Source organism: Oryctolagus cuniculus, chromosome 5 (genome assembly GCF_964237555.1).
Source record: "Oryctolagus cuniculus chromosome 5, mOryCun1.1, whole genome shotgun sequence".
In the NCBI taxonomy this organism is placed as follows: Eukaryota; Metazoa; Chordata; class Mammalia; order Lagomorpha; family Leporidae; genus Oryctolagus; species Oryctolagus cuniculus.
In genome coordinates this window covers 160519200-160546659 of record NC_091436.1, presented here as the reverse complement: position 1 = coordinate 160546659, position 27460 = coordinate 160519200, and the positions used below count along the sequence as shown (strand labels likewise).

Genomic DNA, 27460 nt, shown 5'->3' with positions numbered 1-27460 from the left:
AGGCTGGTAAAGCCCCATGCTGGGCAGATTTTAACAGTTTCTATCCTGAGCCAAGTGCCTGTGGACAGTCACAAGATTTGATCCAGTATCAAGTGGAGGGTTGTGGCCCAGTGAGGCAAATTTACATGTCTGATGTGCACCCCCAGATGCATAGGGCCTGGTAGCTGTGAGGCCCAGGTATTATCCACCTAAGGGCCTACATAAGTAGCTCCTACAACTTTTCGCAGGTAGCAAGTAATCCAGGACTGCTTTGGGACTCATGCCAGGCTAATGAAACACTGAGTAAATCTTAATGATCCCTGTCCCAGGCCAGTGCCTGCACACAGAGCCTCGGAGCTGCTTCAGTGCCCAGTGGAGTTCCACTGTTCTGGTTGAACAGTTTTAAACCGCAGCCAGCATCACCAGTGGCTGATAGGTACTGAATTAGGCAATGAGTCCATCTCCGTAGGAGACAGACCACAGCAGGATAAACTATGTCTCTATCCCCAGGTTGCACTGGTTTGGTGGACTGAGGGTTCCAGACAGAATCTACCATGTGAAATTCGTGGACACAGGACAAGGGGTCTGAATATACCACAAGCCTGAGAAAAGGCTTGTAGGGATGGACACACACTTTTTAGTCACTTCTCCAGTTCATACTGAACAACTGCAGATTTGGGACAAATTCAAATTTAGAGAGTATTTGTAAAACATATCAATGGCAGAGCTGGTGCTATCTAGTGCTGAGATAGCAGAAGTATCCATAAGCTCAGAGAAAATAAACAGATAGCTTAGAATTCCTAGAAGGACAGCCACAAGCAAAACCAGATTACTACAACTAATCCTTCAACGAGCAGATAATGTCATACATGAACAAGCATCAGGAACCTCCAGGAAACTATGACCTTGCCTCAAGAGCAAATCAAGATGTCAGAAACCGACCGTCCAGGAACTGAAATTTCCAAATGTTCAGACGAAGATTTTTAAATAGCTGTTTTAAGGAAATTCAACAAAATTAAAGAGAGCACAGAAAAATGGCTCAGTATTCTAACAGTGAGATGTGTTAAAGAATTGGAAGCAATTAAACAAAATTAAGCAGAAATCTTTCAATTGAAAAGTACACCAAGTGTACTTTTTACACTAAGTGTACATTATAAAAATGTGATAGAAGGTATCAGTAGCAGAATAGATCAAACAAAAGAATCAATGAGCTCAAAAACAGGTCATTTAAAAATACAGAGCAGAGAAAATATAAGATTGCATGAAAGAGCAAATATTCCAGTTGTTGAGATTCCAGAGGCGCTTCAATCTGCAAAAGGGCAAAAAGCCTATTCAAAGAAATAATGACAGAAAACTTACCAAACATAGAGAAAGATATAGCTATGAAGGTATGAGAAGGTCAAAGGTCACTAGTCAGATTAAAGCCACTCAACTTTACTCCAAGACATATTTGTAGTTAAAATTTCCAAGGTTAAAGATAAATACAGGCCGGCGCCACAGCTCACTAGGCTAATCCTCCGCCTTGCGGCGCCGGCACACCGGGTTCTAGTCCCGCTCAGGGCAGCGGAGTCTGTCCCGGTTGCCCCTCTTCCAGGCCAGCTCTCTGATGTGGCCCAGGAGTGTAGTGGAGGATGGCCCAAGTCCCTGGGCCCTGCACCCCATGGGAGACCAGGAGAAGCACCTGGCTCCTGGCTTCGGATCAGTGCGGTGCGTAGCGGCCATTGGAGGGTGAACCAACGGCAAAAGGAAGACCTTTCCCTCTGTCTCTCTCTCTCACTGTCCACTCTGCCTGTCAAAAAATAAAAAAAAATTAAAAAATTAAAAAAAAAAAGATAAATACAGGCTTCTCAAAGCCACAAGAAAAACAAAAAGAACATATAAAGGGGTCTCAGTTTGCCTGGTTACAGACTTCTCAGTGGGATCCTTATAGGTCAGGAAAAAGTGGGATCAGACTTTTACAGCGCTTGAGTAAAACCAAATTGCCAACCAACAATGCTGTATTCAACAAAGCTATCCTTAAGGAATGTGGGGGAGATAAGGACATCACTAGTCAAAAGCTATGACAATTTATCACCACCAGACCTACATTACCAGAAATGCTAACGGAGTTCTTTGAACTGAAGGGAAGAGGTGCTAACGAGTAAGAAGAAAGCATGATGAGAAAGAAAAATCACTGGTAAGAGTAAATATGCCAATTCAGAATGCTATAAAATTGTAAGCATGGTGCATAAACCATTTATAACCTTACCATAAGGCTAAAGTAATTATAATCACTATGTTAAAATGTTAAGTGATAAGCGATATTGAAAATGTCAAAATTGAACATCAAATACTCAAAATTGTACAAGAATGTACATACATACAGTTCCTTATTGGGATTTCTTTATTTCTGTTTTTTACTTCTCTCTTTCAGTATCTATATATTCCATGTTAAGTTGTTATCATTTCAAGTTACCTTGTCATAGTAAAAAGAAGTTTCTTGTAAGCCTCATGGTGTCTAGAAAGCAAGAACCTATAACATTCTTAGCAAAAATAATAAGTAAGGAATTGACCAGGAAGAACCAAGAAGGTGGATTAGGGAATAACATACTACACTAGATTAAGGATAAATAGATTTTTTTTAAAAGTGTAGAAAGTACACTCTCACAGGAGAATTGGAAAGAAAACTGCACTGGAAATCCTACAAAAGGAATAATGCCATGGATCTGTGTGGAGAGTGCTGATACACAGGACAAACATAGACACAACACATGACTGTAGCAGCTGAGAGCTGGAGCAGGCAGCAGCTTGGAGACAGAGGTGAGACCAGACTGCAGCAACCTGTGGTTGTATATCCAGAGGGAGAGCATGGTGTGAGTCCAGACTGGAGCCCTGGGTGCTACAGTTTCTAGCACCTGCCCATGGACACAGTGGAGGCAGAGGGGAACATTTCTCTCAGCCCAAACTCCCCACAACAATGCCCACTGCCTGTCTAAGAAAGGGTGGGTGCCATTTTGGGTTTGGGCAGCAGCTATGGAAGCCTTTGTGTGCATGCATAGAGACTGGCTGAGACAGGATGCCATCTTCTTGGCAGTACTGTTGGCGGTGGCTGGGAGAGAGCAACATTCATCCAGCGGCTCTTGTGTACGTGTGTGATCCAGAGTTTTAGTGGAGGGAAAAATCCACAGTCCCCACTGACTTTGAGCCTGGCTGGGAGGAGTGACAGGTGGCTGGGCACGCACATAGGACTGTGAGTGATGAAATGCCAGAAATGGAAATCAAAAAAATAATCATAGGACTACTCAAAAGCAATCAGAAGCAAATCCATGAACCCAAGAAAACCATGAATAAAAATTTTCCCATGAAATCAAGATTTTAAAAAGAAATCAAAATGAAATGCTAGAAATGAAGACTTCAATAGATTAAGTAAAAAAATGCAGTGGGAAGCCATAATAACAGACTTGGCAAGCTAGAAGAAAGAATATCCAAGCTAGAAGACAAATCTTTGGAAATCTTTAAGTCAGAACAAAAAAATACAAGAAAAATATTAGAAAAGTTAAAAAACAATTTTGGAGATTTGTGAGGTACTATCAAAAACCCATCATACAGGTCTTAGGAGTTCTTGAAAGTTTAGAGAGAATGGACTAATAGGCCTATTTGGTGAAATAATTACAGAAAACTTCCCCAATTTGGAGAAAGAAAGGGAAGTCCACATAACAAAAGCACAAATAACTCCTAACAGAAATAACCAAAAGGATCTTCACCATGATACATTGTAGGCAAACTTTCCACAGTAAAACATAAAGAAAAGATTTTAAAATGCACACAAGAGAAACGCCAGATTACTCTCAGAGTATCTCCAATTAGACTCACAGCTGGCTTCTTATCAGAAACCCAAAAAGCTAAAAGAGAATGGAGAGACATAATCTAAGTCTTAAGAGAAAAAAAACTCAACCCAGAATACTGTACCCTGCAAAGCTCTCATTTATGAATGAAGGTGAACTAAAGACCTTCCATAACAAACAGAAATTGAAAGAAATTTTTGCCACTCATCCAGCCTTATAAAGGATGCTTAAGGATGTGCTACACACAGAAACACAGAAAGATAGCCATCATTATGAAAGAATGTGAAAGCAGAAAATCCCCCAGTAAAAGTACAAAAGACACCCAAAGCAAACAATAGGAATGTTATGGAAAAATGGCATGGCCAAGTTGTTACTTACCATTAGTCACCTTGAATGTAAATGGCCTCAACTCTCCAGTTAAAAGATACAGACTGGCCAAATAGATTTAAAAACAATACCCATTTTGCTGCCTACAAGAAATAAATCTGAAGGCCAGCGCCGTGGCTCACTTGGTTAATCCTCCACCTACAGCGCCGGCATCCCATATGGGCACCAGGTTCTAGTCCCGACTGCTCCTCTTCCAGTCCAGCTCTCTGCTGTGGCCCAAGAGGGCAGTGGAGGATGGCCCAAGTGCTTGGGTGCCTGTACCCGCATGGGAGATCAGGAAGGGGCACCTGGCTCCTGGCTTCAGATCAGTGCAGTGCTGGCCATGATGGCCATTTGGGGAGTGAACCAACAGAAGGAAGACCTTTCTCTCTGTCTCTCTCTCACTGTCTATAACTCTACCTGTCAAATAAAAAAAAAGAAAGAAATCTCACCAACAAAGATGTACACAGACTGAAAGTGAAAGGATAGAAAAAGATATTCCATGCTTAAAGAAAGCAAAAAAGGGCAGGTGTTATCATCCTAAAATCAGATAAAATAGAATTAAACACAAAAACTGCTAAAATAGACAAAGAAAGGCACTATGTAATGATTAAAGGATGAACTCAATAGGAAGATGTCAGTATAATAAATGTATATGAACCCAATTACAAGGTGCCCGGCTATTTAAAAGAAATGTTAATGGATCTAAAGGGATACACAGACTCCAATACAATCCAAATGGAGGATTTCAACATCCCATTTTCATCAATGGACAGATCAACTAGACAGAAAATCAACAAAGAAACAACAGAGCTAATCAATACTATGGACCAAATAGACCTAAGTGATACCTACAGAACTTTTCACACCACAGTTGCAGAATACACATTCTTCTCATCATTGCATGGGACTTTCTCTAGGATAGACCATATGCTAGGCCATAAAACAAGTCTTGGCAAATTCAAAAAAAAAAAATTGAAATCACACTGTGTATCTTATCAGACCTCAAGGGGATGAAGCCAGAAAGCAACAACTCAAGAATCTCCAGATCACATGAAAACACATGGAGACTGAACAACATACTTCTGAATGAACAGGGGGTCATAGAAGAAATCAAAAGATAAATCAAAACATTTCTGGAATCAATGAACATGGCAGTACATCATATCAAAACTTATGGGATACAGCAAAAGCAGTGTTAACAGCAAAGTTTATAGCAATCGATGCATACATCAAGAAATTGGAAAGGTGTCATATAAATGAGCCAACAGTGAATCTCAATGACCAAGAAAAACAACAACAAACCAAACCCCAAATTAGGAGGAAAAAAATAATTAAGATTAGAGAAGAAAAAACAAACTTGAAACCAAAAAACAAAACAAAAAAAGATCACTGAAATGAAGAGATAATTTTTTGAAATAATAAACAAAATCGATACATTACTGGCCTATTAACAAAAAAAGAGGGAGAAGAAAAAAAGCAGTAAAATCAGAGATGAAAAAGAAATGAACAACACATATCTCAGAAATAAAAAAAGAATCATCAGAAATTTCTACAAAGAGTTGTATGACAACAAACTGGGAAACCTAGAAGAAATGGATAGATTCCTAGACACATACAGTCTACCAAAATTGAATCATGAAGACATAGAAAACCTAAACAGGCAAATAACCAAGATGGAAATTGAATCAGTAATAAAGATCTTCCAAGCAAAGAAAAGCCCAAGACCAAACAGCTTCACTGCTGAATTCTACTGTACATTTAAAGAAGAACTAATTCCAATTCTTCTCAAGCTATTCAAAACAATTGAAAGAGAGGGAACCCTCCCAAACTCCTTCTATGAAACCAGCATCATCTAAATTCCTAAACCAGAAAAAGATACAACAGAGAAAGAGGACTACAGACCAATATCCCTGATGAACCTAGATGCAAACATCCTCAACAACATCCTAGCTAACTGAATTCAATAAGACATCAGAAAGATTATTCATCCAGACCAAGTGGGATTTACCCCTGGTATGCATAGATGGTTCAACATTCACAAATCAATAAATGTGATACATCGCATTAACAAACTGATGAACAAAAACCATATGGTCATCTGAATAGATGAAGAGAAAGCATTTGATAAAATACAACATTGCTTCATGAGAAAAACCTTAAGCAAATTGGGTATATAAGGAACATTTCTCAATACAATCAAGGCAAATTATGACGAATCCACGGCCAGCATCCTATTGAATGCAGAAAAGCTGGAAGCATTCCCTCTAAGATCCAGAACCAGACAAAGATGTCCAATCTCATCATTGCTATTTAATATTGTCCTGGAAGTTTTAGCCAGAGCCATCAGGTAAGAAAAATAAATCAAAGAGACATAAATTGGAAGGGATGAAATCAAACAATCCCTATTTGCCAATGACATGATTCTACATATAGGGGAACCAAAAGACTCCAGTGAGAGACTTTTGTTACTCTTAAAAAGAGTTTTTTGGGGCCAGCGCTGTGGTGCAGTGGGTTAACACACTGGCCTGAAGCGCCGGCATCCCATATGAGCACTGGTTCTAGTCGTGGCTGCTCCTCTTCCTATCCAGCTCTCTGCTATGGCCTGGGAAAGCAGTAGAAAATGTCCCAAGTCCTTGGGCCTCTGCACCTGTGTGGGAGACTTGGAAGAAGCTCCTGGCTCCTGGCTCTGATCAGCACAGCTCCGTCCACTGCGGCCAATTGGGGAGTGAACCATCGGATGAAGGATCTCTCTCTCTCTCTCTCTCTCTCTCTCTCTCTCTCTCTCCTCTCTCTGTGTAACTCTGACTTTCAAATAAATAAATAAATCTTAAAAAAAAGAGTTTGTTAAAGCAGCTAGATATAAAATCAACACAGACACATTAATAGCCTTTGCATATACAGACAATGCCATGGCTCAGAAAGAGCCATGTCAGAACTCAGAAAGAGCAGTCTTATTCACAATAGCTCCAAAAAGAATTAAATACCTGGGAATAAATTTAACCAAGGATGTCAAAGATCTGTATGATGAAAATTGTAAAACACTAAAGAAAGAAACAGAAGACATTAAGAAATTGGAAATTCTTCCATTTTCATGAATTGGAAGAATCAACATCATCAAAACATCCATACTACTAAGAGCAATTTACAGATTCAATGTGATACCAATCAAAATACCAACAGCATCCTTTGCAGATCAAGATAAAAATGATGCCAAAATTCATATGGAAACACAGGAGACTCCAAATAGCTAAAACAATCTCACACAGCAAAAACAAAGCTGGAGGCCTCACAATACCTGATTTCAAGACATACTACAGGGCCATTATAATGCAAACAGCCTGATACTAAAAACAGATATGTGGGCCAATGAAACAGAATAAAAACACCAGAGATCAATCCAAACATTTACAACCAACTTATTTTGACAAAGGGGCTGAAATCAATCCCTGGAGTAAGGTCAGTCTCTTCAACAAATGGTGCTGGGAAAACTGGATCTCCTTGTGCAGAAGTATGAAACTAAACCCCTAACTTACACGTTACACAAAAATCCACTCAAAATGGATCAAAGATCTTGATCTATGACTCCAAACCATCAAATTATCAGAGAACATTGGGGAAATCTTTCAAGACATTGGTATAGGCAAATACTTCTTAGAAAGAAACCCAGAAGCACAGGCAATGAAAGCTTCGGCAAAAGAAACACCCAACAAAGTGAAGAAGCAACTGACAGAATGATAGAAAATATTTCCAAACTGTGCAACTGATAAATGGTTGACGTCCAGAATCTAAAAAGAGCTCAAGAAATTCAACAACAACAAAGCAAACAACCCATCTAAATAATGGGCAAATGACTTGAACAGGTGTATTCAATGGCCAACAGACAATTGAAAGATTGCCCAGGATCACTAGCCATCAGAGAAACAAATCAAAACCACAATGAGGTTTCACCTCGCTCCAGTTAGAATGGCTTCATGCAGAAATATCAAACACTGGTGAGGATGTGGGGAAAAAAGTATCCTAATCCACTGTTGGTGGGATGTAAACTTCCGCAGCCACTGTGGAAGACAGTGTGGAGATACCTCAGAAATCTGAATATAGACCTGCGATATAAACCAGACATTTCACTCCTGGGAATGTACCCAAGGGAAATGAAATCAACATATGAAAGAGTTAGCTGTACCCCTATATTCATTGCAGTGCAATTTACAATAGTTAAGATATGGAATCAATCTAGAGGTCCACTGATTATTAACTGGATAAAGAAATTATGATATATATGCACTATGGAGTACTACTGAGCCATAAAAGAGAAAATGAAACCCTGTCTTTTGCAATAAGATGATGCAACTGGAAACCATTATACTTAGTGACATAAGCCAGTCCCAAAAGGACAGATACCATATGTCTTCCCTGATCTGAGGTAACTTATAGAGCATGTAAAATGTAATATATTGAAGTGAAATGGACATTTTGAGATTTGATGATTGTTTACAGCCATTGTCTCTTCCAATGAGAAACAGTGTTTTTTCTTCATACTATTTGTTGAACTTTTTACTTAGTTTAGGGTTAACTTTACAATCATTAAGTAAAGTTAAAATAGATCTTTGTAAAAATTAAAAGTGAGAATGGGAGAGGGAAGAGGAAGAAGGATTGGAGCATGGGTGGGAGGGAGGGTAGAGTGGGAAGTATCACTATGTTCCTAAAGCTGAATATATGAAATACATGAAGCTTGTATAACTTAAATAAAAAATACACACGAGATCAAAGTATACTACTAAAGAAAATCACTTATCCACAAATGAAGACCATAAAAGAGGAATGAAGAAAAAAATGGTACCACAATAAAAATACAAAACAACTATCAAAATGGTAATAGTAAGACCTTACCTATCAATAATTTCCTTAAATGTCAATGGTCTCAATTTTCCAATTAAAACACACAGAGTGACTAAATGTATTAAAAAAAAAAACAGGACTCAAGTATATGCTGCTTATAAGAAAGCCCCTTCACCTCTAAGGACACACATAGACTGAAGGTGAAAGAATGGACCAAGTTATTCCATGTAAATGGAACTCAAAAGAAAGCAGGAGTAGTGACACTTTATCAGATAAAATATATTTTAAATCAAAAGCAATAAAAAGAGACCAGTTATGTCGTTATATAATAATAAAGGGTTCACACTGGCAATGCAGCAAATACTGGAACACCCAAATACACAAGGCAAATATTAATAGACCTAAAGGGAGAGGTAGGCTCCCATATTCCCATAGTAGGGGAATTTAACACCTCACTCTCAGAAATTAACATTCTCAAGAAAGAAATTCAACAAAGAAAGAGAAGAATTAAATTGTACCCTAGATCAAGTGAACCTAACAGCTGTTTATAGAAATTTCCATCCAACAGCTAAAGAATAGTAATTTGTCTAAGGCTACATAGCTATGAAGGCACAGAGATAGGATAAGAAGCTATACATCTGACTTCACTGTTTATACTTTCTAATACTATTCCCCTACCCAAAAAACATACTTCCTTCCTTTCCCAGATGACCATGTTTAAATGAAAGCAAGAAAAGTTAATAACAGTCTCTTTGAAGAAAACTTTCAATACTCTTCTAAGTAGGATCATTCCTCTGAATGTCCACTGAATTTAGTATATTATTCCATGTACTACTCAATATAATATTAAACTGAAAATATTATCATACATCTTCTCAATAACAAATGGCAAAATTTACAGGATATATCATATGGTATCACAAAACGAGTCTCAACAAATTTACAAGAACAGAAATCATTTGATTATCTTTTCTCACCACAATGCAATAAAATTGGAAATCAATAACAAGAAAACTTTGGACTGCACATATACATAGAAATTAAATAACTGACTCCTAAATGATAAAGTTACCAAGGGAGAAATTTTAAAATTTCTTCAAATTTCATGAAAATGAAAACACAGCATACCAAAACCTATGGAATACAACAAAAAAAATACAAAAATGGAAGCATATTAGCAATCAATGCCTGCATCAAGAATACATAGAGATCTCAAATAAATAACTTATCACTGCATCTCAGGGGACTAGAAAAACAATAACAAATCAAATCCAAAATTGGTAGAAGGAAAAATAGTAAAACTCACAGCCCAAATAAATAACATAGAGACTTTGGAAAACAAATACCAAAATATCAACAAAGAGCTGATTCTTTGAAAAGATAAACAAAAGTGATAAACTCTTAGCTAGCTTAACCAAAAAGGAACGTGAGAGGGTTCAATATATACAATCAGAGAAGAAAATAAAGACATTATGACGAACATAGCAGAAATACAAAGGATTGTTATAAATTATTATGAAGAATTATATAGTAACAAACTTAATAACCTAGAAGAAATGCACAAATTCTTGGACACTGATACCTCACCAAGATTAACTCACGAGAAAGTAGAATACCTAATATGAATCAGTAGAATAGAATACCTACTGAATTAGTAATTTTAAAATCTCCTAACAAGGAAAAGCCCAGGACCAGATTTATTCACTGCTGAATTCTATCAAACTTTTAAAGAAGAATTAATATCAATCCTCCTTAAATTATTTCAAAAAAATAGAAAAGGAGAGAATTCTTCCAAGCTCATTCTATGAGGCCCACATTCCCTTGATACCAAACCAGATAACTGAAGAACAAAAATAGAAAGTCGGAGGTCAATAACTTGGATGAAAATAGGTGCAAAACTCCTCAAATAGAACTTGTAAATTGAGTCCAACAACTCATTTAAAAGATTATCCATGATGATCAAGTGGGATTCATCTTAGGGATGCAAGGATGGCTCAACATATATGTAATGTGATACATCACATCAACAGAATGAACACAAAGGTCACATGATCATCTCGTAGACACCATAAAAAGACATCTGAAAAAGGCATCCATCCTAAAAACTCTGACCAAATATCTCTGATCAAAATCACAATAAGTTTCATATATAGAAGCTAATATCATATTGGATAGAAAAATACAAAGACTAAGATGTAGAACAAGACAAGGGTGCTCAATTTCAACACCTTTATTCAACATATTACTGGAAATCCTACACAGAGCAGTTAAAAAATAGAATGAGATAAACGGCATCCAAATTTAAAGGAGAGGGCCAGCGCCATGGCTCACTAGGCTAATCCTCCGCCTAGCGGCGCCAGCACACCGGGTTCTAGTCCTGGTCGGGGCACTGGATTCTGTCCCGGTTGCCCCTCTTCCAGGCCAGCTCTCTGCTGTGGCCTGGAGTGCAGTGGAGGATGGCCCAAGTGCTTGGGCCCTGCACCCCATGGGAGACCAGGGTAAGCACCTGGCTCCTGCATTCAGATCAGCGCGGTGCGCCGGCCGCAGCGGCCATTGGAGGGTGAACCAACAGCAAAGGAAGACCTTTCTCTATGTCTCTCTCTCACTGTCCACTCTGCCTGTCAAAAAAAAAAAAAAAATTTAAAGGAGGAAGTCAAACTGTCACTGTTTGCAGATGAGATGATCTTACATAAAGAAAAACCCGAAACCTGTTAGAAATCATAAATTCTGCAACGTTGCAGGATACAAAGCCAATGTACAAAAATCAGAAGCATTGTTATATACCAGTAGTGAATCATCTGAAAAACTAATCAAAATAGCAATTCCATTTACAACAGCTACCAAAAAAACCCACAAAACTGGAGATACAGTAAACCAAAGAGATAAAAGGTCTCTACAATAATGAAAAGTAGAAATCACTGAAAAATTTAAAAGTTCACAAAGAAATAGAAAGACGTGTCATGTTCATAGATGGGAAGAGTCACTATCATTAAAATGCACATACTACCCAAAGCAATTTACAGATTCAATGCAATCTCTATCAAAATCACAATGATATCTTTTACAAAGGTAGGGAAAATACTACTAAAATTTGTATGGAACTGTAAAAGTGCCCAAATAATCAGTCATCTTGAGCAAAAAGATTTTTTTTAACTTTTATTTAATAAATATAAATTTCCAAAGTACAACTTTTGGATTATAGTGGCTTTTTCCCCCCATAACCTCCCTCCCACCTGCAACCATCCCATAACCCACTCCATCTCCCATCCCATTCACATCAAGATTCATTTTCAGTTATCTTTACATACAGAAGATCAGTTTAGTATATACTAAGTAAAGATTTCAACAGTGAGCAAAAAGATTTTAAAACATATTACAAAGCTACAGTAATTGAAACAACATGGTCTTGACATAAAAATAGACCAATATAACAGAGAAGAGCCTCTGTTATAACCCAGTCATCTAGAGCCAACTGATCTTTGACAAAGATTGTATTAGAAGAGGATAGTCTTTTGAGTAAATTATACTGAGAAAACTGGGTATCCACATGCAGAAGAATGAAAGTAGACTCCTATCTATAATCAAAAAATCAAGCTCTCAAAAACAAAATTCAAGTCAAAACAGATTAAAGATCTAAAGGTGAGACCTTAAACACTGAAATTATTATAAGAAAACATGGGGAAAACACTGCAGGACCCTGGGGTGGGCAAGAATTTTCTAGATCAGGCCCCAAAAGTACAGAAAATAAAACCAAAATAAGCAAGTGGGATTTCATCAAGCAAAAGAGCTTTTCCACAGAAAAGGAAACAACCAACAGAACTAAGGGGCAACCTGCAGAATAGGAGAAAATATTACTCAGATACACCCTGGCAAATAGTTGGTATCCAGAATATACAAGGAACTCAAAAATCTCAACAGCCCAAAACAATCAGATTTTAAAATGGGCAGATCTCACAGACATTTCTTAAAGTGAGACATACAAACGGCCAACAGGTACACGAAAAAAAATAACCTTCAACATTGGACTAATCATCAGGGAAATGCAAATCAAAACCAAAATTGATCTTCTGTATATAAAGATAATTGAAAATGAATCTTGATGAAGAATGGGATGGGAGATGGGATGGTTGCGGGCGGGAGGGTGGTTATGGGGGGGGAAAGCCGCTATAATCCAGAAGTTGTGCTTTGGAAATTTATATTTATTAAATAAAAGTTAAAAAGAAAATAGAGAACAAGCATCGATCTGGATGTGGAGAAAAGAGAATCATTGCACACTTTCATGGGGGAAAAAAGGTATGGATTTCTGTGACCAGTAGCATTGATGAAATAATCATGAACACCAACCAAAATATCTCCTCCACCTCCTCCTTCTCTTCCTTCATAAATCTCTCACACACACACACACACAAATAAAACTGAAAGAATTCAGCAATATGACACATGAATAAATGACCTGTTGGGTTTGACTACCGAAATAAAGGCTTGTGAATCACTGCTTTAGAAAACTTACAGTCACCTGTATATGTCAGGTCTTCAGGAGGTTCATGGAAACTGTGCTATGAAAACTATGCACAGAGTCAGAGCTGTGGAATAGCGGGTAAAGCCGCCACCTGAAATGCCGGTATCCCATATGGGCAACTGTTCAAGTTCCAGCTGTTCCAGTTCCAATCCAGCTCCCTACTAATGCACCTGGGAAAGCAGCAGAAGATGGCCTGGGTCCTTGGGCCCCTGCACTCATGTGGGAGACCCAGAAGAAGCACCTGGCTCCTGGCTTTGGATCAGTCCAGCTCCGGCCATTGGGACAATCTGAAGTTTGAACCAGCAGGTGGAAGACCTCTCTCTCTCTCTCACTGCCTCTGCCTCTGCCTCTCTGTAACTCTGCCTTTCAAATAAATAAGTAAATCATTTTTTTTAAATGTGTACAAAAATAACCTTTTGGTTCTGTTTTTCCACAAACCCCTTGAAGCACCCTGTACAATCAATGCCTTACTGAAGACCAAAAGAAAAAAAAAAGTGAATTCAGAACTGCTGATTTTAGTTTCTCTGTTCATCAAATAATTGCCAAGAAGTTTCCAAATGAGGCAGCTGGGTAGAAGGGGACAAGGGGGAAAAAAACAGAGGTAGCAGATGAAAAATATCTACCCAAAGTGATCTCACCCTTTCTAGGTTTTCTTGAAATAAAGCAGCACTTGCTATGTCCTCCTAGGCAGAGAGAACATTTACCTGCAGAATGCATGGGCCTGCTATGCAAACTGACTAAAGGGCACTTCTTGTGTATGTAAGTAAATTCCATCCAAAAACAAAGTGCTCAAGTTATACCAGGGAGCAGTTAGTGCACTGCGTGGATCTGGTTCAATAAATATCGAATAATAGCCCTGTTGAAAAGAAAAAGGCAAATATTGGGTGTGTATGACAAAGGTTCCATTCTGTGTTAATTTTAGCAGATAAAGGTATGTGGCATTTATGATGATTTCTTTCAGTCAGACTAATGCAAAGCCGAATATTTTTTTGACAGAGTAAAATCCTTAAAAAGCCCTCTTGTGAAGGTTCGCATTGATTCATCATTATATTCTAAGTCATTGCCTTTGTATTAGACTTAAGAACATGTTCATATTATGTAAAAAGAAGACCTGTCTCTGCAAGTTCTTCACGGAGCTCAGAGCTGGAGGCTGAAACATCTTGCTGACTCCCAGTCCTGTCTCTTTGCTCTACTCCCCCCCACCACCATATGCACACAACCTCTGAGAAACTGTTAAATCCTTAAAAATTGTGGAGACTGTATAGGGAAGTTAATGGGGATGGTCCTTCGGACACTCCTTTGTAACCTCTGCCTGAAATTACACCAGACTCCAAAAGATCTCATTAAATGTAATACATGAAGATACTTCAAATAGTTCTTGGAAAATAGAATTCAAAGAAAGGTCTACTGTGCAGCAAAAATTTTTGAAATCCATGCATTTCATATTATGCATTTTCCATGAACATTGCAAAGACCCCCTCAGATGCCTGAATTCCAGAATTTTTAGCACCAAAATAAACTTGTCTTAGAATTCCATTTTCCACTAACTTTCTGATATAGTCTCATATGTATATACATACACATCCATACACACATACACATAACAGAATTTTGCAAAGATAATGTAATATAATATGCGCTTTCAGACAACGGTTTCTAGGAAGTCAGAAAACCAGAAGAGTAGAGTATTTTGCTTTTTACTTTTATAGCAAAGGGTCTTAAGTGGTAAGTGTGGGGGCCAGTGCTGTGGTATAGTAGATGCCAATGCTGGCATCTCATAAGAGCACAGGTTCGAGTCCTGGCTGCTCCACTTCCAATCCAGCTCCCTGCTAATGTGCCTGGGAAAGCAGTGAGGTGGCCCAAGTGCTTGTGCGCCTGTACCCATATGGGAGACCCAGATGAAACTCTTGGCTCCTGGTTTTGGCCTGGCCCAGCCCTGACCACTGTGGCTTTAGGGAAGTGAACAAGTGGATGGGAAGATCTCTCTCTTGCTGCCTCTCCTTCTCTGTAACTCTGACTTTCAAGCAAACAAATAAATTTCTTTAAATATATATTTAAATTATATATATATAGTGGTAAGTGTGATAAAATTCATTCATCAACTTTTGGGAAACCTTCATTAAAAGCCTCTCATAGAATAATAAAACATACCTTACACTGAAATGTCAATTTCAGAAGTACCTTTGCCCTCACGCCTGATGCAAGACTCAGACGACGTAAGAAATACATAAAGACATGTGAGGGCAGACTCCCTATTTCTGATGGTGTCTGTATAATTCCTCACACAAGTTCACCCTCTTCGTTTCAAAGCCACTTTCCTAGAAAAGGTGCCTTGTGTTGGAGAGGGGAGCAGTGAGGGCGATGAGTCCCACAGTCATGCTGAGCCCTGGTACTCCAGTGAGCACCACTTTCCCACTCGTGGGACAGCGCCAGCCCAATTCCTTGGAGAGCACTGGCGAATTCATTAAGTGGCACAACTGACAAAAAAAAAAAAAAAGTCTCATGGCAATCATACACTTCATATTCTCCAGGTCTTTCCTGTCGTCCTCAGCAGACAGATGCTGGGGTTAACTTTGCAGAAACTGAAGGCCCCAAGAAAGATGTGGATGGTGGCCAGCTTTCTCTGAGAATGGCAGAGTGTGTGACAGGCATTGTCAAACACCCCTTTGGAAGAAGGAAGCAAACATGATCAACCCTAACCTGAAGGATAAATTGGCCTAAAATGTAAACAAAGTGCTCTACATCCACAGGTGAATCAGCAGAAAGATGTGAAAGCAGGCATCACAGGTCCCAACACCTAGTCTTTCTGTTATTTATTTTTCCAATTTTTAAGTGGTTTCTCGTGGCATGGCAGGTAAGGCTGCTGCTTGCAACACTGGCTCTCATATATGTATGGGTGCTAGTTTGTGTCCCAGCTGCTCCACTTCTGGGCCAGCTCCCTGGTGGTGGCCTGGGAAGAGCCCCGGAAGATGACCCAAGGGTTTGGGCCCCGTATACCTATGTGGGAGGCCTGGTTGGGGCTTTTGGCTCCCAGCTTTGGTTGGCCCATTGCAGCCACCTGGGGAGTAGATGAAATATCTCTCTCTCTCTCTCTTTCTCTCTCTCTCTCCCTGTCTCTGTCTCTCTCTCACTTGGTTAGCACTTCACAAAGGATTCCTTCATTTCTGGGCATTTTGAAATCTCTAGTTATTCAACAATTCCTTAAATATGGATTTTAGTTTGTTTACAGGGAAGAAAAGATGCCTGTTACTGAGAAAATGTGAACTCTAAGGAAACAATTTACCATATTTTGACAAGTGGATTATTGACTTAATAAATAGAAATAGTTATATTTCAATTTCATTCCATACCAAAACAAGCAAACAGAAAGGAGACTTCCCTAGCTGATTCTGAACAGGATAATAGAAGGGATCAGGGTTAGAATATGTTTTCTTAGCTTATTATCATAAAGTAATTTCAACCCAAATAGTTTGGCTCATGTATCCTCTATTATCTCATATGCCTGTCATAGCACTTGTCTATGGTAACCACTCAGAATGTTAGCGACTGAAATTAGATAGAAAAATTACACATTTTGATAACCAAATCAAGGCCCCATAAAAATATCTGAAATTCCCTATGTTCATTTTCTTTTCTAATATATTAGAAAGGAATGTCCAGAGTTACAAATTAAAGTGTGTTTTTTTAAAAAAAAAAAAAGCATCTTTCCAAAAATTCACAGAAAATATTTCAAAGAAGCATTTCAGTCCTATAAATAATAAAAAATATGAAATTCATCTTTTTTTTAAAAAAAAGTATCACAATTAACCAAATACCCTCTGAAACTAAGAAAGAACATTGTCAAAAATAGAAAACGAATCTGATTTTCGATGTTAGTCAGACAATATTAAGGCAAAAACTGAGACCTGTGAAGAGCAGGGGGCAGAGTCATGGACACTCAGCGCCTTCTGGGTCAGTGGAAAAAGCACTGAGCTGCATCTGATTCCACACCTGCCCCTGCCCGCCTGCTAACCTCATGAGCCTCAGTTTCTCCCACGGCAAACAGAGAGTTTCTCACCAACCGAGGGCTTCTCAAGTTATTATCAGACAGTGAGGGTGAGGGAGAGAGATGTTAATTTATTTATTTGCAAGAAAGAGGGTGAATTATTTTGAACTGTAGCCTCTTTAGAGTCTAAAATTCCTCATTTTCAGAATGATACTTCCCACCCTTGCCCACAGGAGAAGCACTTGTACTTGTGCAGTTCCGTCAAAGCCTTTAGGTGTTGGTACATAAAAATCTAGAAGTCCCCTTTCGACACCATTTCTTAGCGAAAAAAACCATCTATGAATGAAAATGCTCATGATAAGATGTTAAATTTATCCCATATAAAACATAATCCATGGAAGTAAAAGAGGAGAACAAGGGGCTGGCCTCATGGTGCAGCAGGTCAAGCCACTGCCTGTAACACCAGCATCCCATGTTGGAGCACTGGTTCACGTTCCAGCTGACTTTTGACAGCCCAAAGTAGGAGACAATACGTTTGTCTCTTTGCACTCCACTTAATCCCTTTGGTGTGGAATTGTATTTCATTATCAATGTTAATAATGATTGTTTAAAGGGCTGACATTGTGGCACAGCAGGTTAAACTGGCACCTGTGATGCTGGCATCCCAAATGAGCAGGTTCCAGATGTTCCTCTTCTGAACAGGTCCCTGCTTAGGTACCTGGGAAAGCAGTGGAAGTTGTCCCAAGTGCTTGGGTCCCTGCACCCACGTAGGAGACTCAGATGGAGTTCCAGATACCCAGCTTTGGTATGGTCCAGGCCTAGAGTGAACCAGCAGATGGAAGATTCTGTCTCTCCCTTTCTCTCTACAACTTTTTCTTTCACACGAATAAGAATCTTTTAAAACACAGAGACAGAGAGACAGCCAGAGAAAACTTCCACCTACTGGTTCACTCCACAAATGCCAACAACACAACAGTCGAGGCCAGGCTGGAGCGGAAGCTGGGAGCTGAGCACTCACCCAATTCCTTAAGCCATCACCACTGCCTGCAGGATCTGCATTAGCAGGAAGCTGGGGTCAGGAGTCAGAGACAGGAATTGAAACCAAGTACTTCATGTCGAAGAGATTGCACAAATAAGACCAGTGTAAGCAAATAATGAAGGATAGAATTAAAAGGGAGAGAATGATCCTGCGGGGGAAGCAGGACACACAGCAGACTCATAGAATGGCAAACGCCCAAAACAGCACTCCTGCCTCAGAATCAACCCTTGGGACATTCGGATCTGACTAAAAGGTCCATGAGAGTCTCACAGGCATGGAAAGCCATGACACGGTGGCAAAAAACAATCTAAATGAAAGATCCTGGTGAACGAGACCCCAGCAGAAGGAACAGGCCATCAAGGAGAGAGGCACCTTTCTCTGAAGGGAGGAAGGAACCTCCACTGTGATACGGCCTTGACTAAACAAGTTCAGAGTCGGTGAACTCAAGGGGCTTCCATAGCCTCAACAGCTCATGGCAAGAGTCTCGGGTGATTGATGACGCCATAAATAAGAGGGCCAATTGTTAAATCAACAACGGGAGTCACTGAGTACATGCTCCCCACGTAGGATCTCTGTCCTTAATGTGTTTTACTATGAAACTTAAAAACAACACTACTAGTCGAACAATACCCTATACCTTGTGCGGTTGTGTGAGTGCAGCCTGTTGAAATCCTTGCTTAGTATATACTAAGTTGATCTTCAGTATATGAAGGTAATTGAAAATGAAACTCGATGAAGGGCGGGATGGGAGAGGGAGTGGGAGAGGGGAGGGCCGCGGGAGGGAGGGAGGTTGGGGAGGGGAAGCCACAACAATACAAAAGCTGCACTTTGTAAATTCACATTTATTAAATAAAAAAAACTATATAACAAACAAAAAAAGAAAGAAAAAAAGAACTTAATACCTTACCCTTTTAGTATTTTTTATATTCTACTTAAAACTATTGGTTGAACTCTGTAATTAATACACAATTACTCTTAGGTGTTTAATTAATGCTATAACTAGTACTCAAATAGTATTTTACACTTTGTGTTTCTGTGTGGGTGCAAACTGTTGAAAGCTTTACTTAATATATGCTAAATTGATCTTCTGTATATAAAGATAATTGAAAATCAATCTTGATGTGAATGGAATGGGAGAGGGAGTGGGAGAGGGGAGTGTTATGGGTGGGAGGGAAATTATGGGGGGGGAAGCTATTGTAATCCATAAGCTGTACTTTGGAAATTTATGTTCATTAAATAAAAAAAAAAAGAAACCAAGTACCTCAATAAGGGATGTGGGCATCTTAACCACTAAACTAGCCATGTGCTCCCAGCAATACTTAGTAAACAGAGGAAGCACAGCAACAATAGAAAAACTTACAAAAGCTGACTTTCAGAGTGCCTTCCTGATTGATTGATTTGTGTGTGCATTCAGCTCCTTATACATAGCTTGTCTTCTAACTTGCTCCTCACTAAGCTCCAGATACCAGGCCATATCTATTTCCCTCATGAGGAAGAAGTACAGCACCTGCAGCAGGAGGAACAGTCAGTTGATAGTTGTGGTTGGCACTGTTTTCTTTGTCACTGACACAACCTCAGACACTGAGGAACAATATTACTTGAGAAAAAGAAACCAATGATCTGTATTTAATAATCTCCTAAAGGAACAGAACCCAGAAAAATATGATCAGGATTATTGTTGGCTTGGTGGCTAAGAATAAATTTTTATAATTTAAGCTACATTTCTTTTTTAGACAATCTTTAATTTTATGAGACTAAATCAACATGCAAACTTGTGTGGAAAAAATATCAATTTGGCATGTACTGCAAAACCCTAAAACTTGGGGCCGGCGCTGTGGCACAGCAGTTAACGTCCTGGCCTGAAGCGCCAGCATCTCATGTGGGTGGCGGTTCGAGATCTGGCTGCTCCACTTCTGATCCAGCTTTCTGCTGTGGCCTGGGAAAGCAGAAGATGGCCCAAGCGCTTAGGCCCCTGCACCCACATAGGAGAAACGGAAAAAGCTCCTGGCTTCTGGCTTTAGATCGGCACAGCTCCGGCCATTGCGGCCAGTTGGGGAGTGAACCATCAGATGGAGGACTCTCTCGCTCTCGCTGTCTACCTCTCCTTTCTGTGTAACTCTGACTTTCAAATAAACAAATAAATCTAAAAAAAAGCCCTAAAACTTGGACTAATTCAATCAATTGATGAGACCAAAGTAAATTACCATAATATCTACATGTGTGGATGCAAGTTTGTCTATTGATGTAAACATGATCTTTTTATGTCTCTAATTTCTCAGTTCTTAATTGTGTGGGTAATATATTTTACTGATCTGTCCCTATCTGAAATTTGTAAGATTCGTGTTTGGGCTTATAAATAGAAAGAGAGCATGAAAAAGGAAAAGAAAAAAAAAAAAGAAAAAGAAAGAGAGCATGCAAGTCCAGGTTTCAAAACCCAAAGATACATAGCCAACATGTTTTCCTAAATATCTCGACCCTTAGCTATTCTTTCTGTATCTCTGGATCACATTTCAAAAGTGTGACTACTTCTTAAACATTGTATGAGATCCCCCTGTATTCTTGTAATCCTTTGGAGACTCTGGCATTTCTGTACTAATAGAAAAATGCTTCAAGTTTTGAGAGACAACTGGTGTACCTTCTGAAAAGAGAATTGCGTTTGTGCTTATTGTGATTTTGAAGCCAACTATCTGGGGACCTGCATGGCCCAAGAGAACATTAAGTCTGGGCATGTTTGAGGAAATGACCGTTTGTAGAATGCAGACTATGAGACCCAAAAGTGCAAAACCACAAACACAGTCATCTAGGATCAACAGGTTCTGGCCTTCCAAAACAGTCACACAAAAGTCGTTAAGAAGCACAGTTGCTGTTAAGAGTTAGACTCAAAAATTACATGTTTGGGGGCTGGCGCCATGGCTCACTTGGTTAATCCTCCACCTGCAGCACCAACATCCCATATGGGCACCGGGTTCTAGTCCCGATTGCTCCTCTTTCAGTCCAGCTCTCTGCTGTGGCCCAGGAGGGCAGTGGAGGATGGCCCAAGTGCTTGGGTGCCTGTACCCGCATGGGAGACCAGGAGGAAGCACCTGGCTCTTGGCTTCGGATCAGCGCAGCGCCAGCCATAGCGGCCATTTGGGGGGTGAACCAGTGGAAGGGAGACCTTTCTCTCTGTCTCTCTCTCTCTCACTGTCTGTAACTCTACCTGTCAAATAAAAAAAAAAATTACACTTGTTTTAATTATTTTTAATTCCCCCAAAAGAGAACATACGTGTGAGAAGACAGCTCATTCAAGTGTCAGCTCTTTCAAAATCCCCTGAACTTCAAACCAAGCTCTGATTCATGAATGATTCCTTTCTCGGACACATTCATGCAAAATAAGTAATATATGCCTCTCCTTTCATTCTAGAGTCTACGCATTATGAAACTGAATGTAGGCGGATACATAGCGGATTTCTCCCTGCATCACATCGACAGTCCCTGTGCTTGTCAATAAGCTGCTTTCCTATTGCCCTTTAAAAGTGAAAGGGGTGTTCTAGAAAGATGGCAGAGGAAGAAGCAACTGAAAGTCTACACAATTATGCAAAAACTGTACGGCAACATCTCTCTGCTGGAACTAGCTTGGACTTCTGGGGTCTAGTCCATGGCTTGCACCTCCAGGGAAGGGCTTGGTTAGTTAACTATCACTAATTTCTATCAAATTCTACTGTTACCTTCATACCAGCTACCGATCCCCACCATCTAGCCTTGTGGACCAATGTGTTGTGGGAGTCCTAGAAGGAAAAGAAAAAGTGAAAAACAAGAAAAGGGATTACTTGAAGAAATAATGGCTGAAAATTTCTCAAATTTGACATAAACAACCAAGAAGCTCAAAGAACTTCAAGTAGGATGAACTCAGAGATTCAGACAAAGACACAACATAATCAAACTGTTGAAAACAGTGAGAATCTTGGTAACAGCCAGAGAGAAGTGACTCACTACACACAAGGGGGAGCGTGGGCGGGGGGGGGGGGGGGAGGGTAGGGAAGTATCACTGTGTTCCTAAATCTGTATATGTGAAATACATACACCTGTGTAACTTAAATACAATTTAAAAAAAATAATTAAAAACAAAAAATTATCAGCAGGGGCCAGCACTGGGGAGTTAAGTATCCATCTGCAGTGCCAGCATCCCATATGGGTACAGGTTCAAGTTCTAGCTGCTCCTCTTCTGATCCAGCTCTCTGCTTATGGCCTGGGAAAGCAGTAAAAGATGGTCCAAATGCTTGGGCCCCTGCGCCCACATGGGAGACCCAGAGGAAGCTCCTGGCTCCTGGTTTTGGATTGGCCAACCTCCGGGCATTGAGGCCATTTGGATGGAAGACCTCTCTCTCTCTCTCTGCCTGTCTCTCCCTCTCTCTATCTGTAACTCTGTCTCTAAAATAATAAATAATTTTTAAAAAAAATGAATTATCTTTTAAAAATAAAAACATAAGAAACAAGATGCTCCAGCTCTCTTAGGGAATGTGAAAGTCTGGTATCACCCTTCGATGTTTGCTTAATGAGAGTAAGAGTATTTTTTAAAAATTATCAGCAGATTTCTCATCAGGAACCTTGGCAGCAAGAAGGTAGTGAGCTGATATATTCAAAGTGCTAGAAATTTTAAAACTATCAACAAAGAATCCTATATCTAGCAAATTATCCTTCATAAGTGAGGGAGGGGCCAGTGTTGTGGAACAGTGGGTTAATTTGCAACCTGTGATGCCACCAATCCACATGCATGCTGACTCAGGTCTCAACTGCACGACTTCGGATCCCTGCTGATTTGCTTGGGAAGGCAGCGGAAGATGGCTCACGTGCCTTGGTCCTCCACTCACGGGGGAGGCTCAGATGGAGTTTCTGGCTCCTACTTTCAGCCTGGCCCAGCCCTGGTCAATGCAGCGACTTGAGAAGTGAACCAGCATATGGAAGATCGATCTCTCTTTCTGTCTATCTCTCTCTGCCTCCCCCCCCCCCTTCCAATAAACAAACTAAATCTTTTAAAAACCTAGGGAGAAATTAAGACAGTCTCAGATAAACAAAAGCTAAGGGAGTTCATTACTACCAGAACTTCTCTTGTAGAAATGCTAAAGGGACTCACAAGAAAAGACACCAACCAGTTACTTGAAGCCATATAAAGAAGCAAAGATCTCAATGAAGATAAACACATGGAATATTCTAAGAGCTGAAACTTTTGTAACTTTGATATGTAGCTCCATTTTTAATTTCCTATATGGTTTAAGATGAATATATTCGAAAGTGATGATTAGCCTAGGTTATTGGACGTAAAATAAATAAAGATGTAATTCTGTGACACGAATAACTGAAAGAGGTGAGGGTGGAGCTGTGAAGAAGCAGAATTGTGTGTTATTGAAACTCAGATGCTATAAATTCAAATTAGAGTGTTACAACTTTGGGATGTTAAATGTAGCTCCCAAGGTGGCCACTGCAGTGCACTGGATTAATCTTCTTCTTGGGACTCCCACATTCCATGTTAGAGTACAGGTTCAAGTTCCAGCTTCTCTGTTTCAATCCAGCTTCCTGTTAATGCACTTGTAGAATATGTGATTAGAGCATCCTGCTTTTGTTATTTGAGCTATAATTTCTTCACGGATGAAACAAGAAATATAATGCATCCCTTACAAAATTAAAGATTAGAATAATTTGTGTGAAGTGCTAATACAGACACCAGACATGAGCACAGAGCATTCAGGAAAGTATAGCAACCTTTGTTCTATTAGTAGTAATATAATTAAAATTATTGCAAGCAGATAATTAAATAATCCACCTGAACACATGGCATACAGTTTTGTAAACCCTCAGTAAGGATCAATTCTTTATCAGCATCATCTTCACCATCACCACCACCACCACCAGTATCATAGCACTAAGATTCTTCCTTTTCCATTTATGTCTACTCACTTTACTTCCAGTTTAGGTGTAACTACAATCAGTGATCCTAAACAACATCTTTTATCAGTTTATCTTGTTTCCAGAGATTTTTTCCAGCAAAAGTGTAGCAAAATGCACCTTGTCTAGAATAAGTAATTTGGTCAACATATGAGGTAACACACCAATACATTCAAAATATTAACTCTCAGTGCAATATGGCTTGGTGTGTTTTAAGTATTTAAGAAACAATGAAAAAAAATTAAAACCTCTTTTACTTTTTTATCTGAAAATATGAGTTCTCTGTAGTTTGTCTTAAATAATCAATGTTTGTCAACATCTCTGTTCTCTCCAGAGGGTAATAATTAGGATTGAGCAGTAAATTGTCATTAATGTACATAAATGTATCACATGCGTCTTGTAAAATAAACATCTGGTGAAAATCTTGAGTGAATCTATACATTATAAAATGGAAAGCACTTTTCAATGTTTCCTAAAAGCCTAAATAACTTTTATTTCTTTCCTAAAATTGGGGGCTTTCTGAGTCACATTATTCTTAGTTTATAATCTTCATATTTTTCCATGGCTCTGCATTTTTGCCATCCTTACTTCCCTCCATATGTCTGTAGCACAGTCATTTAAAGCAGCAAGATTACGTTAATTACCAGAGACAAGTGTTAATGGATTTTAATTTTGCTTTATTAGAATTTATGCAAATTTCACTGTTGAAACTCCAAATAAAATCCTTACAGTCACTTTTTTTCCCTGTTGACTTTACTTTGTAAAAGAGAATAAAGTTTTCATTAGTATTTGGTAACAGGAAGTGTTGATTCTTTAGCTAGAAATAAGTGTCATAAAATTATCTCTAAAACTGTGTGAGTTTCATAATTTGTTAATTAACACTGATACCTTTCCTCTAAAGGTTCAAACATTGAGCTATTCTTTCTGATATGCCTGTAGTGTCTTTAGGGTTTTATCTTCTTATTTGTTTTCATCTTAATCAAAACAGGCATTGCCATACAACCAATAATATTCTTTTCCTTCCATCCAATAGTTACCATGACATAAGTTTGTCATGAAGCTGCTCCGATGACTTAATAAATACTCTGCTAAAGGAAGAGCAATGTAAGAATTTTAGATGTATTCTTGACTCTAAAATTGTCATTTCTGTATTATGCAGGAGACAAAAACACAATGTTGAGCTTTCACATATTCAAAATCATTCAAAGATACTTTGTATTTGAATATGACGCTTTCACATAAATTCTAAGCTATAAATTGTCCTAACAACATAAAAGTAAGGGCTACTATCCTTTCCTTCCACGTTAGGAAACTAAAGCACTAGCTAATGTCCACGGTCATACAACTACTAACTGGCAATGCCAGGACTGGAACAGTTCCACCTGACTAAGAAGAATGATTTTTTCTTTGATATCTTAGATGCCTCAGCCACTGGAGTTCAGTACTGCGGTAAGTCGGGCCATCTCACTAGAAACAGCTTCTCAAATACCTGCATCAGGTAGCTGTTAAATAATGTTTGTAAATTCTCTGATACTTCTCTCTTCACAAGGTGGGATTTCATGGTCTAACCCTTGAGAGAAGGTTGGACTTACAGACTTGCTCCTGACAAATGTTATACAGCAGACATGAAGATATGTCCATCCCAGGACTAAACCATAAAGACTGAGATTTCTGTCTCGGGATCTCTCTCTTAGATCACTCATGCTGAGGGAAGCCTACTGCCTTGTCTTGAGGACACTCAGGCCAGCCTGTGGAGAAGCCCTTGTGGCTGGGAGGTGAGCATTCCCACCAGGAGCACGTAACTAAGCTTCTCTCAAGATCTCACCAAAGCCTCAAACGGGGCAGCCTCAGCCCACATCTTGACAATGACCTCCTGAGACACACAAGCCAGAAGCATCCAACTAACCTGCTTCCAGATTCCTGACCTCCTGAAACTGTGAGATAATAAAGGCGTATAGTTTGAAGCCATGCCCTTTTTGGGGTAACTTGTTATGCAGCCACTGGTAACTACTACAACGCACTTGTCCAAACCTCTCATTCTTCTTCTTCTTCTTTTTTATTTTTTGACAGGCAGAGTGGACAGTGAGAGAGAGAGAGAGAGAGAAAGGTCTTCCTTTGCCGTTGGTTCACCCTCCAATGGCTGCCGCGGCCGGCGCGCTGCGGCCGGCACACCACGCTGATCCGATGGCAGGAGCCAGGTGCTTCTCCTGGTCTCCCATGGGGTGCAGGGCCCAAGCACTTGGGCCATCCTCCACTGCACTCCCTGGCCACAGCAGAGAGCTGGCCTGGAAGAGGGGCAACCGGGACAGAATCCGGCGCCCTGACCAGGACTAGAACCCGGTGTGCTGGCGCCGCAAGGCAGAGGATTAGCCTAGTGAGCCACGGCGCCAGCCCCAACCTTAGTTTCTACCACACAGTGAAGGCTCCATAAATTCCAATTTTTCAATGAATAGTAGCAGCACAGTTGAACAAGGGCAGAGAAGAAAAAGAATTTGCCTTTGTGAATGAAGGCAACAGCTTGAGCCCTGCTGGGTCATGTTGTATTGAGGTTGGCAGAAGTGGAGTCAGCTGGGTCACATGGGACCCAGCGACTCTATGACCCTGGTGGTCACTGAAGTCATCCTGGGGAGCATGTGGAGTTACTCATCCCACAGAGCATGAACTCAGAGTTCACTGGTTGTTTAAATGGTATGAAAGCTGAGAACAAAGCGATGGAGAACAAGGTGGTGATGAAACTTGGGCCAATGGCCAAGTACAGGAGTTGGTCAAAACACAGTTGCACTGTTGCTACCATTTGGCCTCTTTCTTAGGACCAAGAAGGAAGATCCTGTTATACAGCAGTGAAGCACATGTACTTCAACATTCAAGGATGGGTTCCCAAGCCTGAGACGTGGTTTGTCATTTAACTTTGCTCAGTGTGTGTCTCAGATTTTTCCCACTTATGACCAATGAAAAACTCCCTTTCTCCTACAGAGGAGAAGCAAAGC

The 27460-nt window shown here is 39.7% G+C and overlaps 1 long non-coding RNA gene across 3 annotated transcripts in view; it reads right to left on the bottom strand.

Annotated features, from left to right (window-relative positions):
- Positions 1-27460, bottom strand: part of LOC138849718 (uncharacterized) — a 100185-nt gene that overhangs the window by 15685 nt on the left and 57040 nt on the right. Inside the window, exon 6 of one of the 3 annotated variants that reach the window (XR_011388813.1) lies at positions 21029-22318. The exons of the other annotated variants lie outside the window; for them this stretch is intronic. This is a non-coding gene — a long non-coding RNA (uncharacterized lncRNA). Of the gene's footprint in view, positions 1-21028; positions 22319-27460 lie in introns of those variants that run through there. 3 annotated transcript variants of the gene reach the window in all.